Source organism: Hippopotamus amphibius, chromosome 4 (assembly GCF_030028045.1).
Source record: "Hippopotamus amphibius kiboko isolate mHipAmp2 chromosome 4, mHipAmp2.hap2, whole genome shotgun sequence".
NCBI lineage: Eukaryota > Metazoa > Chordata > Mammalia > Artiodactyla > Hippopotamidae > Hippopotamus > Hippopotamus amphibius.
Genome location: NC_080189.1, coordinates 145,365,202 through 145,375,108, shown reverse-complemented (window position 1 = coordinate 145,375,108; position 9,907 = coordinate 145,365,202). Strand labels below are relative to the sequence as shown.

Sequence of the window (9,907 nt, the reverse complement as noted above, 5' to 3'; positions counted from 1 at the left end):
ACGGCCGCGGCGCACGGGGCCCGGGCTGTCCCTGGCTGTGCCTCACGCCGCGGCGGTCCTGAACCCTCGCGGGCGCCCGTGTCCGGGGGGCTAGGGAGGTGCGGGTGCAGGCGGCCGTGGATCCGGGTGCGGGGGGACACACAGGGCCGAGGCGATCAGGCGCGCCGGGCGCCCCGAGTTGGGGCGGAGCCCAGCTCCGGGTCCTTCCCTCCGGACACGTCCTCAAGGGGCGCAGGGCGTCGGGGGGTCCTTCCGAGCGCTTCTGGGGTTAGGGCTCCCGACCTCTTCGTTGTCTGCGGCGCTGAGAGAAGGCACAACCCCAGAAGCTTTGATTCGTGCAGTTCTTGGGACAAAGTTTGCTATGCCAGGTGTTCTGCCTATCATTTATTCTTCTCACGAAATGCCGAAAGTGGGTGTTGCCTCCTTCCCTGTTCGACCCGAAGTGATGTTCCCACTGCCCCACCGCAGAGCCGGGATTGGACCCCAAGACTTTCTGATGTCAAAGCCCGTTCTACTGATGTCTTGGAGAAGAACACGCACAAATTTTTGTTTGGTAGTCATTCTGCTGAAAGTTAATTTTAATCTAAAAGAAAGCAGTTGGTAGCCTCTATAAATCTGTCTGTGGAGGAGCAGTCAAGGTGGTTTAGTGGAAGGAACATTGAACCAAGGGTTCCTCTTTACTCAGGAGCGGTGTAACCTGAGAGAAGTTAGTGAACTGTCTTTCTGTGGCAGTATGAATACACAATAGGAATTCTGTAACATGGACAACTTACAACTTTGTTATTTCACAGGTCTGTTTTCCTTCTGCTGAAATTGCCCGTGAAAACTGGAGTCCGTGGCGTAGGTTGCTGCCTTGTCTCTATGACTATAGAAAGAGGATTGACCTGTTTTTCCCCAGTGTGTCTCTCTTACCTGCTGTAGATGCCTGAACCTCCCTAACGAAGGATACGGTCTTTCTATAATAAGAGTTAAGGCTATCCAATGCATAAGCTTGGACAAGGTGACTAATAGAATTCACTGATCAGTGGTCATCCTGAAAGTGAGTTGCCAGGGGTAAGAGGATGAAGTTGGAGTTGTGACAGGGAAGGAAACTTCAAAAAGAGTGAGAAAGGATGAAGCATTTTGCTTACTAGGATCAGAGTGTTTAAACAAGACTCTTCTCTTGGATTTAGGTTCTGTTTCTGCCACCTTCTGTCAAGTCTCTCATACTGTTGACCATCCGTTTTCTCACCTGTAAACAGCCCTGCCCTTTCTTAAGGCATTTGTGAGGATCAATTGGCATTATATTTGGAAACTATAAAGTATCATTATCCATTCTGTGTTTTCCCTGACTGCTCATCAACTATATTAGTTTCCTAAGGATGCCATAACAAGGTAACATAAACTGAGTGGTTTAAAACAATAGAAATGTATCCTCTCATAGTTGTGGAGGCTAGAAACTTGAGATTAAGGTGTCAGCAAGGTCATGCTCTCTGTGAAGGTTCTAGGGGGGGATACTTGGCTTGCGTCTTTCTAACTTTTGGTGGTTGCTTGCAAGCCTTGGTCTTCCGTTGTTTGTGGATGCGTCACTCCAATCTGTCTCTGTTGTCACCTGGTTTTCTTGTGACTCTTTGCCTTCATATGGCGTTCTCTTCCCATTGTTTGCGCAACATTTTCCTTCTTCGTAGCTCTCTGTGTCCAAATTTCCCTCCTATAAGAAAACCAGGACTTCCTTGGTGGTTAAGACTGGGGGGTGGGGGAAGGGTTCAATCCAGGGTTTGCTCCCTGGTCGGGGAAGTCCCGCATCCCACGAGGTGAGGCCAAAAAGGGGGGAAAAAATTAAGACCCTGATCTTAACCCAGTATGACCTAATTTTAACTTGATTATGGCTACAAAGGCTTTATTTCCAACAAAAGATCATATTTTAAGCTTCTCAGTGGACAAGAATTTGGGGGGAATACTGTGCAACCCAGCACAACTAAATGTCGTTCTGCATAGCGCTGCCCTCAGACTTCTTCTCCTCTGACTATACACCCTCTCCTTTAATAATCTTCATTCCCCTGCATATACCTAGAGCTAATATTTGTTGAGTTCTGTTTGCTAGCTCTGTTTGCTGTGTATAATCCATTCATTTCTCACAATAACTTTATGAGCTAAGTATTATTATCGCCATCTTACAAATGAGGGCACTGAAGCCGAAAGAGATTAAATCATGTGCCCAAGACCTCTCAAAGGGTAAGTGGCAGAGCAGGAATTTGAACCCAGACAGCCTGACTCCAGAGCCAAAACTATACTGCATGATTATAACGTAGTTATATATTAATTCAAGTAATTATATTTCCTTATAGAATTTTACAATCAGTATATTAAGTGATATAAGAGTTTTTCAAATCTAAACTCCAACCTGATGCAAGACTTCCTGTCCATCTCTCATGAGAATTATCTCAGATGGCTCCAGCGATGAACAGAGAACTCATGACTGGTCAGAATCTACAAGATACTGAAAATGCATTTGCTAACACACTTAGAGGTTAAGAAAGAAAAAAAGAAAATGATGTAAGGATAGGAATCACTTTTCTTTCCTTTGGCTGCCCGGTGGGGCGTGTGGTTTCTTAGTTGCTGGATTGGATCGCTCTTACACCCTTGCATTGGAAGGGTGGAGTCTTAACCACTAGACCCCCAGGAAGTCCCAAGGATAAGAATCACTTTAAAGAAACCCGACTTCCAGCAGCTTGATATATGAACCTGACGCCTTGGTATAAGGCTGTTAGTTAGCTGACTGACCTCAGGAAACTCCATTAAACTCTCTGGGCTTCAGTTTCCTCCCTTGTTTTTTGTTTGTTTTTGTGCCCTGGTGGTTACTGCTTCTCCTTTGGGTGGAATGATGACTTCCTCGCCAATCAGTCAGCCTGAGTAGATAATTGTAACTAGTATCAAGATTTATCCTGGTTCCTTAGGAAACCTGAATCTTTTTTTTTTTCCTCTCCAGTTTTATTGAGAAATAGTTGATGCATATCATTGTATAAATTTAAGGTATACAGCATGATGGCTTGACTCACATATATTGTGAAATTATTACCACAATAGGTTTTGTTAACATCCATCATTGCATATAGATACAATAAAAAGGAAAGAAGAGAAAGAAAATTCTCCTTGTGATGGGAACTCTTAGGATTTACTCTTTTAACAACTTTCCTGCATATCTTACAGCAGTGTTAACTATAGTCATGATGTACATTACATCCCTAGTACTTTATCTAATAACTGGAAGTTTATACCTTTTAACCACCTTCCTCCAATCTCCCCCCCCCCCGCCCCACCTCTTTTTCTGTGAGTTTAGTGTTTGTTTTTGTTTTGTTTTTTTAGATCCACATATAAGTGAGATCATACAATGTTTGTCTTTCTCTGTCTGACTTATTTCACTTAGCATAGTGCCTTCTTCACTTGCAAAATGAGGTAGATGTATAAGTACCAACAATCTAAACTAAATTGAACTGGAATCTTCATCCCTTTGGCTAATACCATGTGCTCTCCCCTGTTCTTCCTACTTTTTTTTCTCCAAAGCTAGTCATTCCTATTAACCTCTATCCCTCATTTTCATGGTTTTCAGGCCACTTATGAACCCATTTACCTACTTCTGGAATTTCTCTATTTTGGTATGTGCCCCATAAATTACACAATATCCAAGATATGTCTGAAGAGCTCATGGTATGATGGGACTCAACTCTCTTGCTCCAGCTGTGTTCTTTACTAATATGTATCAGAAGGTTTCTTTGTTTTATTTTCAGTCATATCATACTGTTGATTCAGTTCTCTCTCACCTTGCAAATGAAAGCCTAAATTTGGAGCTTTATACATCTTTTTGTTAATTTTTCCCCCTTTGGCTGCTGCATACGGCTTATGGGATCTTAGTTCCCCAACCAGGTATCCAGGGATCAAACTCGTGCCCCCTGCAGTGGAAACATGGAGTCTTAACCACTGGACTGCCAGGGAAGTCCCCTCTTTCTGTTAAATTTAATCTAGCAATTTTTGTTCCATCTTTCCAGCCATTCCATATCATTTTTTTAAAATCCAGGTTTGTTTTTTTTTTTTAAACATATATTTGCTTTATTAATCCTCATTTAAAAAACATACTGATTTGGTTTATTTAACAAAGAATGAGAACAAAGGTTCAAAAGGAATAATATCACAAAATTACGTGGTTAGACAGTGCCACAGCTATAGTACAAATTTTGCTTTGTTTTCCAACTTAACATTTCTAAAATTGGTCATCTTTAGGGTTACACTTAGGTTTCACCGTGAATGTAACCTATGAAATCAATAATCAGAGACCATATCCAGCAACCACAACATCACCTACTTCCAGCTCATTCACAGCATCACCCCCCATGTACAAGCTCTCCTGTCACATGGGAAGCCAGTATTCCATTGTCCCCACTTTCCATCCATCAGCCCCTAAGATTCCTCATTCTTACTGCCTAATTTAATCCCCATTTACTCATTTAAACCTATTTTTACTAAGGTAAATGATTCTCAAGTCTGTCTGACCTCTTACTGTATCTCCTAATCAAGACACCGACCCCAGTGACTCAAAATTCTTCCCTGTTCAGTGGCTGTTTCAGATGAAGCACGTGATTAGAGTATTGATCCTCACCTAAATACAGAATCACAAATCCCAGTAACTTTCTAAATATCTGGCAATCCAACCATACCTTGATAACAATCACGGCTCCAAGAGCCTGTTCATCCTTTTCTGAATCTTGCATCTCACACCTACTCTTACTTTCACTTTCCACATATGGGATTGACACCTACTACATTAACAAATTACCTGAGCTCACTGTTGTTGGGCTGCACCTTACAGGCCTGCAGGCCCTGTACTTGTCCAGCCTCAAGACAGAAGAAAGAGCCCGAGTCACCAACAGAGACATCGATGCTTTAATGGATGTGGGGATCTTACACATCTGAAGCAAGGTCCTGGAGCAACACCCCACTGTTTGCGGCAGACATGGCAGCAGTATTCCCTCAATGCAAGTCTTTTTGAATCAAGAGTCTGGCATTAAACATATTAAGTATAGTGCAACCCATAAGTTTGAGGAGCATGCTTCCAAGGTTTTCACTCTTTTAATAAGTACTTATTGAGGGCCTAGTACTTGCTAGTTTCAGAAACTAAGAATAAGAAAAAATGGTCTCAGCTCATAGACTGTATCAGGGAGACAGGCTTATAATATATAGACATATACAGTAATGAGTACCGTACCATACTGGAGATACACGGAAAGTATTAAAGGAAGACAGAGGAAGGGACCAATCAACTGCCTAGGGAGTGGTGAAGGGCAGCTTCAGGGAGGGGATGTTCACTTATCCATTGTTGAATTCAAGCAGATGCTCTGTTAGGCACTGGAAGTACAAATATAAAACAAAAGTAAAGGCCTCAGGAGCCTATAGTCACATTTATAGACAAACAAACTTTAGAAAGTATTAATAAAAGGTAATGCTTGGATGAACATGGTACGTTAGAGGCAGAGACCAGGGAGCAACTTGAAATTTTTTTCAGGAGAGGTGGGAATGGGAATACATAATGGAGGACATAATATGTGAACTCTCTAGATGCATAGTGGCAGTTTTCTAGTCTAGAGCTACAGGGAGGGCATTGCAGGTTGAGACAGCTGTACATGGCAAGAGTCTAAGAAAGTTGCTGAGGGGTAGTAATATGCTGGCTATTGACAAGAAGTGATGGGTCCAAATCATTAAGCCCTTTAACTAACATGCTGGGGAGTTTGGACGTTATGCTATAGTTATTAGTCACCACTTAAAATACGTTAAGGGAAAGACAATGTCAGGTTTGCGTTTAGTTTGATCAGTTTGTGTTCACTTATTCTGAAGTGGGATAGACCAGGGTGAAATGGAGGGGACAGAGACTAGTGGTGAGAAACAAATCTGCAAGCTACTACGAGAGTCCCTGAGAGAAATGATGACCGTTAATTAGGGAATAATAATGTATATATGACGAGTTACCTTTAAAATGTTAGCCATATGGGAAAAGACATAATTTTATATTTAATAACAATAACATTGTCATAAGGCACTGATCACAGTTTAGAGCTGTTTTCTCAAGCACTGTGCTAGAAAAATAACACTCTGACTTAATCAACTAAAGTGACATGGTCAGAGAGGCTTTATAGTTCCAGTTTTGTTAGTGCCTCCTCATTAATCGTTTCTAAAGTACAAGATGTAATCATAATTGCAGCTTTCATAATGTAGCTTTATTTTTAACCTCTGTTTCAACTACTTCTGCAGGTGATGTTACCAAGATGAAAATGATAACCAGCTCTTGAGCTGATGGTAACAAACTGTTCATTCTTAGTCATCAGAGCCCCCCTCAAAACTAACAATCACTGATGTCTCCAGGAAAAACGCACCTTCTTTAACTCAGAGACCAATTCTGGACCCAGAGTGGCTGGAAAGGTGACCTAATCTTAGGCATTTTGAGTACACGATACAAACTCTCCCAATTTTTAGTTGATGAAGAAGAGTTTTCATCTGCACCAGTGACTCAAGTAGTTGCATTTATAGCCAGAAACCTGGAAGTCTGCAAGGCCCCTCTTGTTCGATCTTTTCCTATCCTAATCTGTTGCAAAGTCCTGTAATAAGTTCAGCATAAACCTTATCTTCTCCATTCCTACTCTGCAATCAGGATTATGACAGCAGCTGCTTAATTGTTCTCTCCATTCTCTCCACCGTCCGTTTTCTGTGTTGCAGGCTGAGTGAGCACTACTCTCACATGCAAGTACAATCATGACACTTTGCTTAAAGTCTTTCAATGATGTTCTGCAGTTTTCAGATAAGGCAGCAACTATGTCAACCTGCCAGTGGTCTCCCAAATGTATCCTGCTGCTTCACACCTCCCATAATGTGCCTGGAATGCCTTCTTTATCGAACATCTCTTTTTCTTTATCTTCCCAAACTCTGCTGACGTATCACCTCCTCTGAAAAGCTTTCCCTGACCCCTGCGCTGTTAGTCTATTTAGATCCTCTTATCTGGGCCTCCGTGGCATCCTGTGCACATTACAGCACATTCAATATTTTTGTCTGCCTGTTGTATCCCTAGTGGCATAACAGAGCACCTGGCATATAGTAGGTTCTGGATAAATATTTGCTAAGTGACTAACACATATTACTGTAAAGCAATCTCTTATTTACTGTGCCTTCACCCAGACAGCAGGGGCTTTGTAGACCATCACCTGGTATAAGACTGACTGTGGAGTAGGCACTCACTAGTTTTTTAATGGATGACAGCAGCATGGAAAAGTGGCCAGCTGAACTGCTCCCATCTCACCCTGTAGCTGGTTGGCAAACCACAATAGAAGACTGCTTTAGACTCAGTATGCCGCTATCCATCTACATGATTGACCACACTAGTGATTTTGAAATTGACCTCTCAAAGAGTACTTCATGCCACATTTCACAAATGCTCATGACACATTGTAATAAAGCTTCAAATAATGAATCAGAGCTTACAATGAGCTGGAATTACAGTGGTGTGTCCCCTTTTACCAAAGGGAAGTAATTCACTAAAGAATAGTACCAGGAATTGTGTTAAGGTCAGGACACATTTGGGCTGATTTATCACACTCTTCATTTCTGAGGAACTACATAATGAAGATTTATTGCTAACTATGAGGTATGGCAAGATTCTAAACTATCAATCACAGAATCAGTTACCCACAGCATATTTAAACTTGTAAAGGCAGAGAAAATTGACAAACATTTAATACAGATTTTAATAAACCATACATTGAGCATAGAAGTATTTGCTGAACTAGCAACCTATTTCATTAATATTCTACTATAAATGATTTTCATTCTATGCCTACAAATGGATGGACAAAAATGGAAGTTTTCTGGTTTCCCCACATGCATACTTCAGTCCAGGGTCAGGTGTGGAATAGAGCTTAAGGACGTGGATTTTTTGATATTGTCTCTAAGATGAGAGAATTAGGCTTTTTTTTTTTTTTTTGTCTTTTCCCATTATTTTTGTCTGTTAGTTTCAAGCAGAAAAGTTTGATATTTTATTTTGAGAAGGCAGAATAGATAAAGATGGTTGGATTGACCTGATTTTAAAAAATAGATTTGAAATAGAATGATTTATCTCTATCAGTTACAGTTCTATTACTCTAAGCTCTATTATGTTACATTCAAGGCAACGTAAATTATTTCTTAGATATCTGATCCATGCGTAGTAACATTACAATTTTGTTGAAGCATCAGTAAGAAATAATACTGCTAACGAAAAACTATTATTGGGGAACTTTTGATAAATTATGCATTTTTACTACAGAAAAGTCTTCTTTTATTAACAGTAGCTATGATTTCTTGATGTAGGCATAATGCTAAATTCTTTATCTCACTTAATCCTCACAGATCCTTATTGGCCACAAATGGAAAAAAAAATCTTGCTCAGAGAGGTTAAGTAACTTATATAAGGTCATACTGCTCATATGTGACAAGACTTGGAATTGCTTTCCCTATTGCCCCACACAACCTTTTGAGAAAAACAACAGCTAAATTATAAATGTGGACATCAGGCATGCCTAAAGGAAAAAAAAAATCCAGAGCCAAAATATTTAAATAAATGTGTCAAGATATATCTAAAATTAAACAGTGTATTATTGAAGGGTGTGATTTGTTCTGCTACAGAGAAACTATTCCCAGACAGTCTAGATTATGTCTCTAATCAATATGCTCAGTGAGGGAAAGATATTCCATTTTCTGAAGAAGATCCCACACATTTTAGCTGCAAATAGTTAATTAGTCATTTCATACCCAAAAGAGGAGAGTAATCCTTTAATGTCCATATGGCACATGTTTTCCAAGCTTATTTTGCATTCCCTTCCGTCCTTTAAAACCCAGCCTGACAAGATCACTTGGCAATGTGAAGAAATGTTACCATGTGTATTCTACCAAGACGTGCATGGAGCCCCTTTTCTCTAAGTCTTTATCTGACAGAGGTTGTTTTGCCATCTGGGCTTGTTGCTTTACGTCATAAATTCAAATTACAGGAACAATGACTGGAAAATTTATGTTAAGCAATTATTATTATGTTTTAGATGTGATCATGGTATTGTGCTTATGTTATTACAAAAAATTATCGTCTTTCAGCCATCTTGGCCTTGCGGAGGCCTGCTGGGAAGAGGACTTCTAAAACGACAAATCTGTCTGGAAGGTTGTTCTCCAAGGCCATTTTTGCTGGCTATAGGTGGGGTCTACGGAACCAAAGGGAGCACACAGATCTCCTGAAAATTGAAGGTGTATATGCTCAAGATGAAACTGAATTCTATCTAGGCAAGAGATGTGCTTATGTGTACAAAGCAAAGAACAACACAGTGACTCCTGGTGGAAAACCTAACAAAACTAGAGTAATCTAGGGAAAAATAACTCGCGCTCATGGAAACAGTGGCATGGTTCGTGCCAAATTCCAAAGCAACCTTCCTGCTAAGGCCAATGGACACAGAATCCGTGTAATGCTGTACCCTTCAAGGATTTAAACTTATTGAAAAGTAAATAAATAAAAGTGTGGATTTGTTCTCTTGTAAAAAAAAAATTATCTTGTAGAGTTGCATGATGAAATATTTATGGATAAAATTACATGATGCCTGAGATTTGCTGCAAAATAATATGGGGGAGCAGAATTAATTCGTGGATGGGGCAAATTGGCCGTGGTTTGGAGGTTGTTGGGCCTGGATGATAGTTACTTGGGGGCTGTTTGTACTGGTTTGTAAACTTTTGTGTATTAAAAAGTACAAGTTAAAAAAAACTAAAAAATACAAAAGATTGAATCACTTCTTGGGATATGTGTTCATTTTATGATAATTCTTACCTTTAAGTGCACTGTTTAGGCTGTACATATAGCTCTCAAAGTATGTTC

The 9,907-nt window shown here is 40.4% G+C and overlaps 1 pseudogene; it reads left to right on the top strand.

The window, feature by feature from the left end:
* Window positions 1-7,366: 7,366 nt before the first annotated feature.
* On the top strand, window positions 7,367-9,565 carry LOC130851961 (60S ribosomal protein L35a-like; annotated as a pseudogene).
* The last annotated feature ends 342 nt before the right edge of the window (window positions 9,566-9,907 follow it).